The 17,122-nt window shown below is 40.0% G+C and overlaps 1 pseudogene; it reads right to left on the reverse strand.

Moving 5' to 3' along the window:
- Positions 1 to 292: 292 nt before the first annotated feature.
- LOC114024383 overlaps positions 293 to 17,122 on the reverse strand; it is a 43,428-nt pseudogene continuing 26,598 nt past the window's right edge.

A 17,122-nucleotide genomic window follows, 5' to 3' on the forward strand; every position in this document is an offset into this window, starting at 1 on the left:
GGGAAATACACATTAACACATTGCCAGTCCCTTGGAAGAAGCCTTGTTTCTTTGAGAAATAACCCTGGGAAGTTCAGGGTATGTTTTCAGGAGATAAGTGCAGGTTGCCTATATCACACTGGTCAGGATGAGGTAGATATCACCTTTCCTACCTCAGAAAGCAAACTCATCCTCAACCTTTGGCTAGTAACAATCTTTATGTAAAGGGAGAACACAGGACTCAATGTCATTTAATGAAAACCTACTTAGGCAAACCAAAGTCTCAAGGTCACATATCTTCCACTTCAAATCTTTACTGAGTCTCTATTATATAAAATCTTTTGTTACCGGATGCAGATAGAATGAGGGGTTCACCTGAGTAGAAGGCAACTTCATTGACTGAGTCAGTATAGCCAGGAAGCTTGTAAAGGGACCTCCCGCTTATTGCATATAAACCTGTCGGCTTACTCAGGTTGGAATTTTGCTTGCATGAGGTGACCAGGAACACCTCCGGAGGGTCTTCTTAAAGTCGTGTACATTTCCCTGAAATATCTTCATACACCTCTCTTCAGGGGCAAAAGGCTGGGCTTTCCAAATCCAAACTGTATTGTCCATTGTGTTGGAGAGCAGGTAAGACTCTTCAGAACTTGAACTCAAGCCCAACACAGAGTCGAGGTGATTCCTCATGGTGTACGTCAGTTGAGATCTTGATATCATTGTTGATGCCAGCAGAAATAATCTGATCACTAATCATTGAAGATCACAGTCAACTTGTTTTGTTCCTTAGTCATTTCAGTCATTTCTGACTCTTTGTGACCCCATGAGGGGTTTTCTTGGCACTGGAGTGGTTTGCCATTTCCTTCTCCAGCTCATTTTATAGATGAGGAACTGAGGCAAACAGAGTAAAGTGACTTGCCCAGGGTCACGTAGTTAGTAAGTGTCTGAGGCCACATTTGAAATCAGGAAGATGAATCTTCCCAACTCCAATCCTTGTGCCACCTAACTTCCCACAGTGAATACTTGGTAGCTATTCAAAAAACATCTGGACAGCCACTTTATTCCAGATATCCCAATGCTTAACTGTAGTCTCATCACTATCAGTGCAGACTAGCTGGGGCCCCCTCCTGGCAGAATAATTAAACTTGACAAAGAAAGTATGCCCCTTCACCCTCTTAATTCTCTCTTTCATCTCATTACCCCAAAAGTGACAGTCTTATCTGTGGAAGCTGAGAAGAGCATGCTCCCATGTATGTTAGAGTACAACTCCATGCCTGCCTCACTGTGTCCTGTCAAGGTGGCACAGTTATCCCAATCACCATTTACATTCCACAGCAAGATAAGCATGTTAAATCCTTCAGATGTGAAGGTGGATCTATTAGGGTAGAACTTGCTATAGTATGCCTCCCCTTCATGTCCTGAGAACAGCATGAGAATAATCTGAAGGGAGAACATCTTGGAGGATCTGGTCCTAGCAGGTCCCCACTTGGCAGCTGCTGCCTGTGTAACATCACTCTGTCCCATTCAAAATGAAAGTGGGAGCGGTCACCTGTTAAATCCACAGGGTGCTATGGAAGGCAAGGGGTGCTATCCCAAAGTGGCCGCTATTGGTGTTCCAATCTGTAATGGGTGTAATGGGTTATAATTGCCCTGAGGAGGTCAAGTCTTGGTATAAAAGGCAGGAGGCTGGAAGCTTGCATAGTGGAGGGAGTGGAATTGGTGGAATGTCAGATGATAATGGGTAATGAGTAAAGGGTAAATGTAGTTGTTTTGGAAACAAATCCAAAACCGGCTATCACAGAGAGAATAAAACATGGTCCATTGTCCTCTCCCTACCCTAGTATTTTCACCCTTTCTTTCCCTATGGGATCATGCTGTGGATCCCAGGAAACCAAGGCCTCCACTTTGGATAATGTTGGTGTAACAGACGCCCTTCCAGCATAGTGGATCCTGCCAATGCTTGTGCCCAACTCTCTTATCCTTTGAGAATTCAGAATCAATACTGAACTATGATGAAACTGTGGAGTCTTTTACTTAGAATTCTAATATTCAAAATGAAGGATATTCTGTTTTTTTTTCCCCCTCTACCTTGAAAAGAACACCACTAGAGAATGCTGTTCAGTTCTGAGTGATAAAATTCAGGAAGGATATTATTAAGTTGGAGAGCATCCAGAGAAAAGGACTTGAACCGAATCCGTATAACAATTGTTGAAGGGACGGGGAATATTTTCCACAGAGGTAATAAGATTTGCAGAAGGTATAATAAATGTCTTAGAGTAGTGCAAAAGAGATTTGACTTGTTTAACTTGGGTCAAGAGGGGAGAACTAGTGGAAATGGGGGTAGGGGACCAGCTCTATGGCATAATATACAGAGTTCTGGACTTGGAATCAGGAAGACCTGAATTCTAATTTGGCCTCAGTAACTCACTGGCTGTGTGACCTTGAACAGGTCAATCAACCCCTCTGAGCCTCAGTCTCTCCATCTGTAAAATGAGGATAATAATATAACAGGGCTGGCACATGCCAATATAGTGTCCCTAATGCAATTCCACACATGGGGGGAGGAGGTAACAGTAACTAAGCTCTTGACTTGTTCTCTGTGAGCAAGCCACTAACTTTTACCTTAATTCTAATAATTTGATCATGGATGCTTTATCCCCCTTTGTTTAATTCTTAGGTGTGTTATAAAGTCCTATGTTTGAATCCAAGTGTCCATAACACGGAGAGTTTATCCTTTGTATCCTTTGCTCACCTAGACTTTGGCCTGTTGTCAGAATCTCCCAACATCATGCTCTGCTCTCCTGCTGAGGGATCTATTAGTGACAATTTTAGGACATCTCTGACGCTGACTTTCTACCCTTTCTACCTTTCTGGGATTTTTTTTTTCATTTCCTGCTGCTGAAAGCTGCCCTAATTATGTTATCTTTTCTTGTAAGTCTGCCTCATTTCTGCCTATTGGCCTTCTTTAGATTTGTCCAATCTACAACCATCCAAGTACCATTTCTGACAGCATCCTGAGTCTCAAAACAGGTCAGCTCTCCTCTTAAGAAACGTGGGATACGTCTTCATCTCTATTAGCCATTAGAGGCTAATTGAATACATAGTTTGCTTAAGCTGACCTCTCTGAAAAGGGAGATAGCTGCTGGAGAGAATGAAAAAGTCCATACTTCTTTGGTGTAGTGGAAGGCCTACCTAAATCTCTCTTTTCACATACTTCATCCTCTGCCATTCTTTTATACCTCCTGGGCTCTGCAAGTTATTTCAATGAAATGTACATGTTTTCCTCACCCCCTTTTCATCTAGACTGGGGTTGGGGAACTCGCAGCCTTGAGGCCACATGTGGCCCTTTAGGTCCTCAAGTGTGGTCCTTTGACTGAATCCCTTGGATTGCACTTGAGGACCTAGAGGGGCACATATGGCATTGAGACCACAGGTTCTCTACCCCTTACTCTAGACACTGACCCCAGAAAATAAACAGGAATCCTTTTTGGAGAAAGAAAGGTATTGATTCAAATTAGGAGAGGGACCTTGGCAGAATGAAAGAACATTGGATTTGGAGTCAGAAGTTCCGGGGTTTAAGTCCAAACTCTGCCACTTGCTCTCTGCATGAAGCTGAACAAGTCAATTAACGCCTCTGAGTCTCAATTTCCTCGTCTATAAAACAAAGGGAGGGTGTGAACTGGATTGTATTTAAGCTCCCTTCTAGTTCTCTAATACTATCCTAATCTCTTCCTACCCTCAGTTCCACTACTATTGACCTCAGTATTTGGATGGTTAGATAAATTGACAGAAAGGGGCCACAAAAATAAGGGCATGTATACCAAGTGGAATAATGGTTTAATAACAACAAAAAAATGCTAATCAGTTGGTCAATAAATAAACACCTATTGAATATCTACCATGTGCCAGGTACTGTCCTATGTGCTAGATATATGAATACAAAAAAGGAAACAGTCTGTCCCCTCAAAGAACTTACATATATACTTATATTATTATAAGGAAAATATATGTATATATATGTTTGTGTACATATTTGTATATGTGTACATACACATAACATGTATACATAAACTACATACACATACATATGCATATATATAATACATAAAGTGACATTTAAATGACAAATAAATGTTATATAACCTTCTAGTGTGGAGGGGAGAGCCATCTTAGAATACCTAGCCTCTTTCACCTCTCATCTCAAGAGCCATTTTCTACATGAGGCCTTTGGCTGGGAGCATGAAAGTCCTCATGTAGAAAGTGACTCTTAATATGAGAAGTGAAACAGACTAAGTATTCCAAGAGGAAGAAGTAAAAGAATGCGTTATAGGCATGGGAAAGCAGCCAATGCAATAGCATAAAAATGGAAAATCATCTGTCAGGTGTGATGGACCTGTAGAATGCACAAAGATGGGGGATAAGAAAAGGCACTGAACTTGTGATTTCACTGGTTTAAAGAAGTGCCAGATGAAGAATTCCCTCTACCAATGCAGGTCAGCACATTTTCTTTAAACTGTACTTAGATTAGGGCCTGTTAACTTGAGGCTTATGAATTTAAAAAAAAATGGTAACTGTATTTTAATATAATTGTTTGTTTTTGCTATCCAATATATTTTTTGGCCTTTAAAAACATTATTCTGAGAAGGGGTCCATAGGCTTCCCCATAATGCCAAAGAGGTCCAGGATTTAATAATCAAGGACCCTTATATAGAGGTTACCTATGGCAGTGAGAGATTAGGTGACTTGCCTAGGGTCACACAGTCAGTATAGGTTAAAGGTAGGACTTGAATCCAGGTTTTTCTGGATTGAAGGCAAAATTTTTACACTATTCCAGAATGCCTCTGCATGTAGGAGGGTTATGTAAATATCTGTGATTCAGTGGTTTGGAACCACATCATTTTTATATTCTATGCAATCACTGATTGATTAATAAGAGTGCGACAAAAGTGTTCATTTTGTTCATAATGAAATCATAAACTGTGCCATGTTAATGTTGCAGGTTTAGAGTCTAGAAGGGACTGAATGTTATATTGAAACATCCTGAGTGTGAGATATATTGCATAATGAGCAATAAAGCATCATCATATTCCAATTTGGGACTGAATAGTAGCAGCGGCTGAGGATGGGAGGGAAATTTCTCTCAGAAGAAATAAAGGGAATGACCATCAATCTTAGGAATGTGACAGCTTACTTATGGCAGTGTTAAAAGGCCTGAAGGGAACAGGGGGTCTTGGCAGTGTATAAGTTCTCTTGTGTTTATCTGAGAAGATGAACACCAAGGCTGCAGCTTACAGAGCGGCCATATTCTATGGAAACCTTGTCCTTGGAAAGCTAGCAGGGTTCTTCCTAGGCAAATCTCTCACCAGCTGTAGAGGGAAAATGGTCAGAGGCCAACACATGCCAATTAAAGGGGCTCAAAGTCCCTGTTCCATTCCTCCTATGCCAGAAAGCCCACTGGACTATTGCATTACAAAGAAGGGCCAGTGTGCCCAGAGAAGGCTTTGATATATATAACTGCCTTTGGCTTTGAGAAGGATTTCAGTTGCTTCAGCCTCAGGTCTCAAGTTTACCCAGTACACAACCTGAATTAGCCTCATACAATTCACCATCAATCATTCTTAAACTTGGGGATGATGCTCCTTTGAAACATTTTCCTCTCTTACTCATCTGTTTCTCTTCATTACTGATTCCCCTTTAGAATCAGGGGCCATCTCCAGTTGTCCTGATCTCTACATTGCCACTGCACTCAAATAGTAGATAAAAATAGAGATAGAGATATATCCTTTTCCTTTTAGCTAGTAAATAAACTCACGAAAACTCGATTTGCTTCTATGTAAATTAAGGTATTAAAAGGGAAAAAATAATGAAATGAAATATGTTATGGTGTCAGTGGCCAAATGTAGATGCTTAGTATTGAGTCTACAGAATGAAAGTCACCAGAGGCTAGTGATTTTGCACAGCCCTCCCTCACTTAAATCCAATTCACTTGGAAGTCATGGCATCACTGTCCTGATGTCATGGTCCTCTTTGAGAATGAAGGACAAAACAGTAACACTAACAACTCTTTGGAATCTCATACAATGACTTTTAGAAATAGAATTTCCTTACAAATTTATTCATCACATTACAGAATTACAAATCCAGAATTTTAAGAAAAAAAATTTAAGAACTTCCTCATTTTACAAGTGATGAAACAGATCTCTAGTTAGGTTTGAGAGACTTGTCCAAGGTCACATAGGTCATAAACACCAGAGGCTTGATTTGAGCACAGTTCTTCTGAATACAGGTCCAATCATCTCTCCCCTATACTACATACACTGCCTCTAATCCAACATTCAAGTCTGGCCTGGACTTTTAAGTCATCTAGTCTGACACCTAATATTATGGATGAGGTAATTGAGGTTTACAAACCTAAGTGACTTTCCCTAGGCCATGTAGGTCAGGACTCTAGCAGAGCAGAGATTCTTACTCTCGTGCTCTGACTTCATAAACGCTTTTGCCAAAGGAATGCCACAAGCTGTGTGCTTTATATATGAAGGTGAAAGGAAATATAGTTCATCAAATGAAAGTCCTAAAGCCTTTTGCAATTCTTTCCAATAATGTCAGTATGTCTCTTTTTCTTAGTAACATAAAAACACTCACTGTGCAGGCAGTGAGTGACATTAAGGCTTTCCTCCCCTGTAATCTGTCACTCATCCTGGTGTTCTTCCAAGAAAACCTAGTATACTTGTGCCGAGTGGCAGCTGGGTTTGCATGGCAGGGGAGGGAGACTTGGCAAAAATTATCCAGCTTCGACTACTGTAGACTGGGAGAGATCATCTGCCATCAGGCTGCTCATTTTCAGGAAATGATTTGCCAACTCTCATATAAGGAAACAGGATAGGGACCAATATCTTCCCTGGTTCAGATGTTTCTCATGGTCTCCAATATTCCCTCTGGGCTTCATTTTATAGTCTCAATACCATGCATCTAAATTTGGCCACTGACACCATAACACATTTCTTTTTTTTTTTAAACTTTTAATACCTTAATTTACCTAGAAGCAGAATTGAGTTTTCATGAGTTTACTTACTGGCTAAAAGGGGAAAGGATGTATCTCTATCTCTATTTCTATTTCTTTTTTGACGATCTCTATCATCTCTGTAGCCCTCTGTTTACGTATTTATATGTACATATATATCATCTATATACGTATATGTGTATATGTATGTGTGTATATACAAACACATATTCTACTTCTATCGCTATCTGTGTGATCTTATTCAGACCAATGGACCTCACTGGGTCTCAGTTTCCCCGTCAGATAGACCATCCCCTTCTAGCTCTAAATTCACGATCCTATACAGGTAGGTAGGTAGGTAGGTAGATAGTCTGACAGACAGACAGATAGATAGATAGAACATTTATTAAGCACTTACTAGGCACTGTGCTAAGCTCTGATGACACAAAAGCAAAGAAACAAGCCAGTCACCACTCTTAAAGAGCTTGCGTTTTAAAAGGAAGACAAAATATAAAGGAGGGCTATAAAGAGGGGCAGGGGGAATGGAAGAAAAGTATTGTAATGGAGGCCAAACAACTAGTATGGAACTGGGAGCAGCCAGAGGGTGAGCCAGAAGGGGAGGGTTGGCATAATAGTCAGGCTGTGTCACAATATGGTGATTCCAGGAAAGGCCTTGCAATCACTGAGTAAGCCTCAGGATGGAGTTGTCTCCACGGGGCTAGTTAATAGAATCCAAGAATCCAAGGACTGCCCCCCCCCAACACACATACCAATCATAATCAGTACTGACTTGAATAGCCTAAGATGACTCCTATTTCCAACTGTCTGTGAGCTGGCCCTGCCTTGTATATGAAGTCTGCCATCTTGTTTGAGCATAAGAGGTCATAAGTCTCTTGATCAGTTCAAATCTCTGCAGAAGTTATTTCTGCTAGCTGCATTTAGGCAGCGTCCTTAGATCAACCTACCGGCTTGCAGAGAGGTGTTTCTGACAGCCGTGATATCCCCAAATGAACAGAACATAGCCCAGAGTGTTCCACAGCAGCAGAGCACCCCTGAGTCTGCAGTTACAACACAACGAATTTATAACTAATATCCAACGCGCAGGCAATGCACATATAGCCTCTTCCCAGGATAAGAAAGAGTGAGATGAAAGTTTGTTATGATCTAATCTCTAACTCCTTTTGGTATCTTTTGTATTGTATAAGGGAGGGATGAGTGGGAAAAGATAAAAAACATCCAGCATCTTTGGAAGTGATTTCAATAGAGGCAAGAGGAAGGATAATATACAATTGACTTAAGTCTGTGAGGGAAGATTGGTAATCAGTCTAGAAATGGGAAGAGTATTATCCCAAGGGATTTCTGGCACTATTACAAGAAGTATCAGAAGGCAGTGTGGGCCAGTGGAAGGGGCACTGACTCTTGATTCAGAAGGCCTGGGTTCTAATCTCACCTCCGATGGTGGTTTCTTATGTGACCTTAGGCAGGACATATTCTCCCGGGGAGAGGGGTAAGAAGGAGGGGTTTATTTTTTTTCTCTGTAAAATGAAGTAATGTATTAAATGGCATGTGAGATCTCTTCTATCCTTAGATCCCTGATGTATGTACATGTATGTTACTGTGTGTCGATACTATTTACTCTCTGTGATCATAGTGTCTGATGATACAAGGAAGCAAAAATGTGCCGTCAAGGTTGAGCCAGGCATTGAAAATCTTAATGCCAGATGTTATTATAACCCCTGAGGGCAAATCATAAACTTCCTAAGGTTTAAAGCACAGGTCTGCCTATGTCACCACATAATTAAGAAACTCCAACAGCTCCCTATGGCCTTCAGGGTCAAATGTAAAGTCCTCATCTTGACATTCAGTGCTCTTCCTACCTTACTAGTCTTCTTACACTTGACTTCCCCTCCATGCACTCTCTTATCAAGTCCTTCCACATGACTCTCCTTCTTCCATCCTCTATGCATCTGTAGCTGGCATGTTCACCCTCCTCATCTCCATCTTTTAGTTTCTCTGGCTCCCTTTAATGCTTAGGTCTAGCCTCTGGCTCCCTTTAATGCTGAGGTCTAGCCTCAGACAAACTGAGACCTGTGAAAGACTTGGTCTTTTTACTTTTTTTTAGGCAATTGGGGTTAAGTGACTTACCCAGGGTCACACAGCCAGTGTTTGGTCTGAGGCTGTATTTGAACTCAGGTCCTCCTGACTTCAGGGCCGGTGCTCCAGTCACTGCACCACCTAACTGCCCCTGAAAGACCTTATCTTAGAGATCCTCTGTACCCCCACTGCATCCAGGGCCATCACCAGTCATCCTGACCTATGTCTCCAATGACTCTGGAGGAGATAATGAGGCTGATGACTTTGCACAGCTCTGCCCCACTCAAATCCAATTCACTTGCAAATTAAGACATCACCATCCTAATGTCATTAGTCCTCTTCAAGAAGGAAGAAAGAACAGCAGCAAACAAATCCCACCTTCTGGAAGAAGCTTTTTAGTTCTTCTAACTGCTTGTGACTTCTCCTCTGAGATTAACTTCTTTCAGCTCTGTACTTATGTCCCTAGTCATCTCCCTCCATTCAGATGTGCACCCCTTGAGGACAAGAATTATTTTTGCTTCCTTTATATGCCTAGACTTAGCACAGTTCCTGGAACACTGCAGGCACGTGAGCAATACTTTTTGAATTGACTTTGTGTTAGCATGTGCATAAAGGGGAAAGTCTATATTCAAAAAGTCTTGAAAGCATTGCTTGCTTTTGGCAGCCTTGATTCTGCAGTTCTGGAAAGTCTTCTTGGCTTACTGTACTGAGGATGGATTGTTTTGCCAAACTCTGCTTGATTTGTCACTAGATTCACTTAGCCATTCTTCATTCAGCTGGTTGACCTTACTGGTGAATCATTTGCATTTTTATATTCTCTTGGGACATTGTAATAATGTTTTCACAGTGCTTTACAAATATCTTATTTCAACTTACAACAGCTCTAGGAGGTAGGTGCTATTATTATTATTATTATTATCCCTGTTTGACAGGTAAGGAAATGAAAGCAGAGATTCCTAAGTGTCTTGATTAGGGTCACACAACAAATAAATGTCTGAGGCCAGTTTTGAACTCAGGTTTTCCTGACTCTTATCTTTGCATTCTATCCATTGTGCCATCTAGCTGCCAATATTTACAAATAGATTTAACCATTGGTTAATAAAATGATCATTCTCCCTATTTTGTTCCTGAAGTGTTTCCTAGTCATAATTTCAGATTGTGGTCTTCTAGTACTGTAACATCTCTGGGGTGATGGCTCAGTCAGGACTGGTCTTTGTTTTTCCAGGACCATGCACAATCTCCCGTGATACCTCGCTCTTGAACGGATTATTGGAGAGATCATACTTTTTTGGCCATGATTTTCAGAAAATAATGAGAGCCCAGATACCTACTGTGTTTATGTGAAGGGATAAAGTGGAGAAATATAGCTGAGTGGATATATACAAAGTCCCCTCTGTCAGCCTCCCACTCACCAACAGAAATTTGACTTTCATGCTGAAAGTCACATGGTAGGAAAACCAATGAAATCCAACGCCTTCTAGGGGAGTAGGCCAACCATCATCATCTTAGAATCCCAGCTGGAGAGCTGGAAGGGACCTCAGATTCAATCTACTCAACTCCCTAATTCTATAAATAATGAAGCTAAGGCCCAGGAAGTTTATTGCTTAAATTCACACGGATAGCAAGTGTCAGAGGAAAGATTTGAGCCAAGTTCCTATGATTCCAAGGTCAATGAACTCACTGCCTCTGTCTCTCTTTGTCTCTGTCTCTTCTTCCCTGTTTCCTTCTTTTCTCCCTTTATAGTATATAGTATGGCTGTTATCCAAGGCTCAACCCTGCCACTAGAAAGGTGAAGCACATTAATATAATGAAAGGTTTATTTTTTTGGCCCTTTTGCTTACCTGTTGAGTCATCTCAAGACACCCTAATGTATGAAGTTCTGAACAAATCTGAGTGCCTGAACCTACGTAATATTTTAAAGCTCAATGTGATTATGTTTGATTATTTCATAAAGAGAGGGGGATGGAGAGAAAGGTCTGTGTGCTTGCCCTGGCAAGGGAGTTGATGAAGAAGTTGGGGAGGAAGTAATCAGAGAAGAATGACTGAGGTGAAGTATGGTCAGGGCTTTCCTGAAATAGCGTTCTAGGGGAGAAACAGTTACCAATCAAGAGAGTGATTTCCACCTCCCAACTCCCTGGAAGTTCTTCCAGGACATGGTCTTTGGGCAGTAGGGCATTTGATGTAGAGTTTTAGAGGAAGTGGTCAAAGAGGAGAGAGTGAGTTATTTCTTAATATAATTAAAGAACTCTTTTGTTGTTCAATCATATCTGACTTTTTGAGACCCCATTTGGGGTTTTCTTGGCAAAAATACTGGAGTAGTTTGCCATTTCTTTCTCCAGTTTATTTTACAAATGAGGAACTGGGGCAAACAGGGGTAAGTGACTTGCCCAGAGTTACACAGCTAGTAATTATATAAGGCCAGATTTGAACTCGCAAGATGAGTCTTCCTGACTTTGGCATTCTACCCACTATTTGGTTGGCTGCCGTGGATATAAATTACCTAATGACATAATGTTTCATGTTATTCTTGTGGGGAAGATGGAGAAATATGAATTGTCAAATATTACAATTAAATGGAGTTAGAACTGGAACTGTAGTTGGATAAAAGGTGTTAATGGAGCAATGGCTATGTGGAAGGAGCCTCCACTAGAGTGCCACAGGTATCTCTGCTTGGCCTTTTGCTGATTGACATTTTTATCAATGCCTTAGATAAAAGCATTGATGTTAGATTTATCTAATTTGAAAATGATGGAAAGCTTGGAGGGGTAGCTCTCACACTGGATGGCAGTTAGAGATTCAAAGGGATCTTGATAGTCTAGAGACTTAAGATAATTCTAATAAGGTAGAATTGTAAAATAATAAATGTAAATTTTACACTTGAGTAAGATAAGTCTTCTTGACAAAGGAAGATTGGGGAATTATGGATAAGTATACATTTTTCTGAAAAGAAGAGGGGGAAGGGTTAGTGGATTGCATGCTTGATATGAGTAAGCTGTGTCATGAGTTTGTTGAATAATCTAATATGATCTTGGGCTACCTTAATGGGGGCATAGCTTCCAGAAAAAGAGAGGTCATGCCCCATTGTACTCTGGCCATACCAGATCTCATCTAGAGTATTCAGTTCTGTGTGCCATAGTTTAATAAAGGCATTGATAAGCCAGGAACTATTCAAAGCAGGTCAATCAGACTCATGAAGGCTGGGACCTATTGTTGGACAATCAATGACACATAACAAGAGCTTAATCAATACCATTGTATTGAAGAAAGGAAGCACGTGTGCTTCCTTTGATTCCTGTGATTAAAGGAGGTTGTCACCTTGATTGCCTTCATCTCATCTAAAATCCTGCCTTCTCCAAGAAGCATTTCCTTAGCTCCATTAATTCTACAACTTTCCATCTATTCATCCTCACATATCTTGTTTGTACACAGTGGTTTTCATGTTGTGCATTTTAAACTGTGCTGTTGTTGAGAACAGGGACTGTCTTTTGCCTTATTTTTCGGGTATCCCCAACGCTTAGCACGCCTAGCACAAATTTATGTTCAGTCATTTCATTTGTGTCCAACTCTTCATGACCCCCTTTGGGTTTTCTTGGTGAAGATACTGGAGTGGTTTGTCATTTGCTTGGGGTCACATAGCTAGTGTCTGAGGCTGGATTTAAACTCAGGAAGGGGAATCATCCTGACTTCAGGCCTGGTACTCTATCCACTGTGCTGCCTAGCTGCTCACCAAGTACAGATGAGATGCTTAAGGAAGGCCAGTGGACTGACTGATTTAAAAAAAAAAAAGGAAACAAATTCAGAAATTCTTATGAAGAAAGTGAGAATAGAGTCTACAAGCGTAGTGGATGGACACAAATGCAGTGGGATAGGCAGGGGAAGTAAAGGGATCAAGCATTTATTATTCTAGATCAGGGATGGAGAACCTGCAGCCTCGAGGCTACATGTGGCCCACATGTGGTCTCCAGGTGTGGCCCAAATCCAAACTTTTTTTTATTCTGTGAAGTTTGGATTCAATCAAATGGCCTCACCTGAGGACTTAGAGGGCCACACGTGGTTCCCCACCCCTGCTCTAGACACTGCACTAAGTGTTTTACAAAGATCATCTCCTTTGAGAATGTCTCTGGGGACAGTGGGCATTTCTTTTTTCATCTGAGAACATTACGTCCTTCCCCTTTAAAGTATACCATGCCCATACGCTTTCCTGTTTTCCCATGCTGGATGGCACATGACATGCAGAAAAGTTTTAAAAGAGAGGCAGAGATTATCTAGTCACTACAAAAATCATTGTTTTGGTTGGGAGCACATGAGGGATGCATGCAAGCTGGTCCTTCTGTTCAATTCCATAGGTTGCTAAAATCATAAAATAACTGAGGGGACAGAAAGTACTAAACTAGGTTACAGCACAGGCATTAGGTTAACAATGATCTAGGATGGGGCAGCTAGGTGGCGCAGTGGATAGAGCATCGGGCCTGAAGTCGGGAGGACCTGATTTCAAATTCGGCCTCAGACCAAACACTTGACACTAACTGAGTGACCCTGGGCAAGTCACTTAACCCAGATTGCCTCACTAAAAAACAAAAAAACAAACAAAAAACCCCCAAAACAATGATCTAGAGTGCTGCCATTGTGAACTGGTCACAAGTCCTCAGTGGCTGCTGAATGCCTGCGTGGAAGGCCTCTCATTTCCATCATCCTGGACCAAAAAGGGCATGAATTCTGCTACCAGGAAAACAGAAAGAGGCATGGCCTCCAGGGCAGGCACAATTTACAGATAGCTGATCAAATAATGTAAGACATTAAGCAAGAGTAAAACTGATTTTCTCCCTGCTCGATGTAGATGTGAATCATAGAAGCAGTAACTTGGAAATGTTCTTAGATAAGCTGTCCTGCTCACCCATCAGAGCTCACTTGGTGAATTTTATAAAGTGTTAATGACAGCTGGTTCTTATCTTTACATTTCCCATCACATCCAGAAGCAATCGGTTGAGGTTGGCAAGGCCGGTCTGCCTCTGGCAGTGGGCAGCAAGGTGCTAAAGCAGCCTATGTTTGTTTGGAATGTATAACTACTTCTATTCAGAGTTGGTTATCACTTGTGACTTTTAGATACTGTGCCTGTAGGGGCTCATGGACTTGGAGGTCTACCAAGGTCATTTCCTGAACCCACTCTTTTTTTATCCACCAGCAAAAGGGGAACAAGCATTTATCATTCGCGCACCATGTGCCAGGAATTGTGCTAAGCACTTTATAAATGCTTTCTCATTTGATCCTCACAACTAACTACCCTGGGAGTTAGGTGCTATTTTGATCCCCATTTAATAGTTGAGGGAACTGAGGCAGAGAAAGTGACTTGTCCAAGTCCACACAACTAGTGAGTGGCTGAAGCTGTATTTGAACTTGTCTTCTTTTTTTCTCAAATTCTTCTTATTTTTAATTTATGGAATTAAAAAAAGCATTTCCAAATCATATTATGATAAAAATATGATTGGACACGAAACTGCAAATCTGTTATGCACAATTTACTATTCCTTTTAATATATAATAGTTATCATGTAAATTTCTTTTTTCTTTCCCTCCTTTCCCTGTCCAAGAGATGACTACCATTAGACACAAATATGTATATGTGTGTGTGTATGTATATAGAAATGTGTGTTCATATATATATTTTTACTCTATATAGAATATAGAATGTATGTATGTGTGTATATATAGAAGTGTGTATGGAATGATTTTACATATGTATATACATATGTAAATGATATGTAATGATTTTACATGTATAAATATATATGTAAAGTCATTCCATACACACTTCTATTCATCAGTTCTTTCCCTGGATGCAGATGATGTCTTCCTTCATATGTTCTTTGTAGCTAATTTGGGTATTTATAAGTCAAACTGACTTATTTGCGCAAAGTTTGAACTCAAGTTCAAGTTTAAAATTGAATAACAATTTAATAGCAACAAAGACCAGGAAACCAAGTAGGGACCTGCCAAGTGTAGAATGGCTAAGAAGTCATGGCACATGAATGGGATAGAATCCTACTGCCCTCTAAGAAACAATGGATATGATGAAAAGAAGCAGGGGATTACTTATATGAACTGATGCAAGAGATAGTAACAAGACCAGGAAAACAATAAATGTGACTTTATATAAATGGAAAGACCAGTAACAAATCTTCTAAAACTGAATGATACAAAGATATAATGAACAATTTTTTTCTTTGAGGGTTGAAGGACTATGATTGTGAAATACTGCATATAGTATCAACAGTTTTCAGTGTGTTGGTTAATTTTGCCTACCTTTTTTTTTCTTTTTCCTTTTTAATGAGGCATAGGGAAAAGGGAAAGGGATAAAGTGAGAGGTGTAGGCAAAATAATAAAATATAGCAATGAATTATTTTTCTAAAATTTGAAAGAAAGCTATATACACTAAAGGTAATAATACCCAGCATGGAAAATAACAATTTACTAATATACATATTATTACAAGAAATTATTTTCAGATATACCTGTTCTTATGTATTTATATTCTGGGAACTAGGAATTATTTTATCTTTTTATTCTCCCTTACTTGCTTATTTATCCTTTCTTCAATTCTCTCTCTGGGTAACCCTACCCAAAGCTCAGTGTCACTTTTTTTTTTTTTGGCCTGAGTATTACTAAAATTATCTATCCTATTGCAGAATTCAAAAGTCTCTGAATGAATGAAGTGTTTATTAAACATAATTATGTGCAGAGCATTGTGCTAAGCACTGGGTACACTAAAAGTCACACAGTCCTTGCTCTCAAGGAGCTCACATTCTAATGAAGAAGACAACATATGGGGAAGGATTCAGCTGCAAGTTAGTTGGGGAGGTCCCATGGTTTTTAGGGTACAGCAGCAAAGCAGATGGTAATGTGCCTTCCTCAATGTAATTTCCATTAATAAAATCAGTTCAGTTTATGACCCCTCAACAGGTCTCTAATTTCTAGCTGACTGCCCTGGAGATGTTAGGAAATTCTCCTTTGGGTGAAAAAAAATTGAGGATTCTCTGTCTTTTGCCTAAGGCAGTGTATCTCACTCCAAGTGGGAGGACCCATTTATTCTGTGTATTTTATGGTATATTCTAATCTGTATAAATTCTTTGATTTCTTTTTTGCTATCAGTTTGTTTAAATGGTTTTGTTCACTATGCAATATTTGTTCTGGTCTTTCTATAAGTAGAATTAGTGGGAAGGACATCATGTCTTTGTCTGTAGCTCAGGCACTTCTTTCCCCTTAAAAGGAAAGCCATGAATGCAACTTGAATTAAAAATTATTTCCTTGTGTCTATCCATATTTAGGAGAACAGTCAGATATAAATATAGTCCAGCATCTTTTATCTAAAGAGAGTAGAGTCAGGCCAGACAAATAGTCCTAAATTTCTATTTCCCTCCAGGCTGGAATCAACATATCCCTTGAATATGGGTGGGCATGATTCCAGAGATAACTATTCTCACCTCACTGTGAACCACATTTAGACAAACCCATGTGGACATTCACATAAACTCTGCAAACAATACACATATTCTGCAAGTAAAGGCAGGAAAAGGCCAGATTTTATCTCCAAGGCAGACTATGGGTTGATTGAGGCTGGTTCATTCTGCTATTATATTAAATATGTGTTTTATTTTGGAAAGAGAGTTTTTTTTTTTGAGACAGTTTCAACCACTGTGTAGCAAAAAGAATAATACTGGGGGTCTTGCTACCTGAGTAGCCTTCTCTTTGTGTTTATTACTGTGTTCCTAATGTTCCCAATGTTCCCTGAAAAAGTCATTTAAAAAATAATTAGTCTGTATAACAGGATATTTGTTTTTTTAGGCAAAGAATAAATGCCCTTTCAGTGTTGATGCTATGTCTCCAAATTAGCCATGATTGCATCCTTGCTGACCCCTTTGGAATCCTTCTTAGACATGCTTAGGACAGATGTTGTGAGAACTGGAAAACAGAGAGGTTTTATGTGGACTTTGGCATGGTGAGAAATGTTTTATTATATAGTTGATGCCCCAAGGCACCTGCAGGGGTGACAAGCTT

This window comes from Vombatus ursinus, unplaced genomic scaffold (genome assembly GCF_900497805.2).
Source record: "Vombatus ursinus unplaced genomic scaffold, bare-nosed wombat genome assembly UNPS02014821.1, whole genome shotgun sequence".
Classification (NCBI taxonomy): Eukaryota; Metazoa; Chordata; class Mammalia; order Diprotodontia; family Vombatidae; genus Vombatus; species Vombatus ursinus.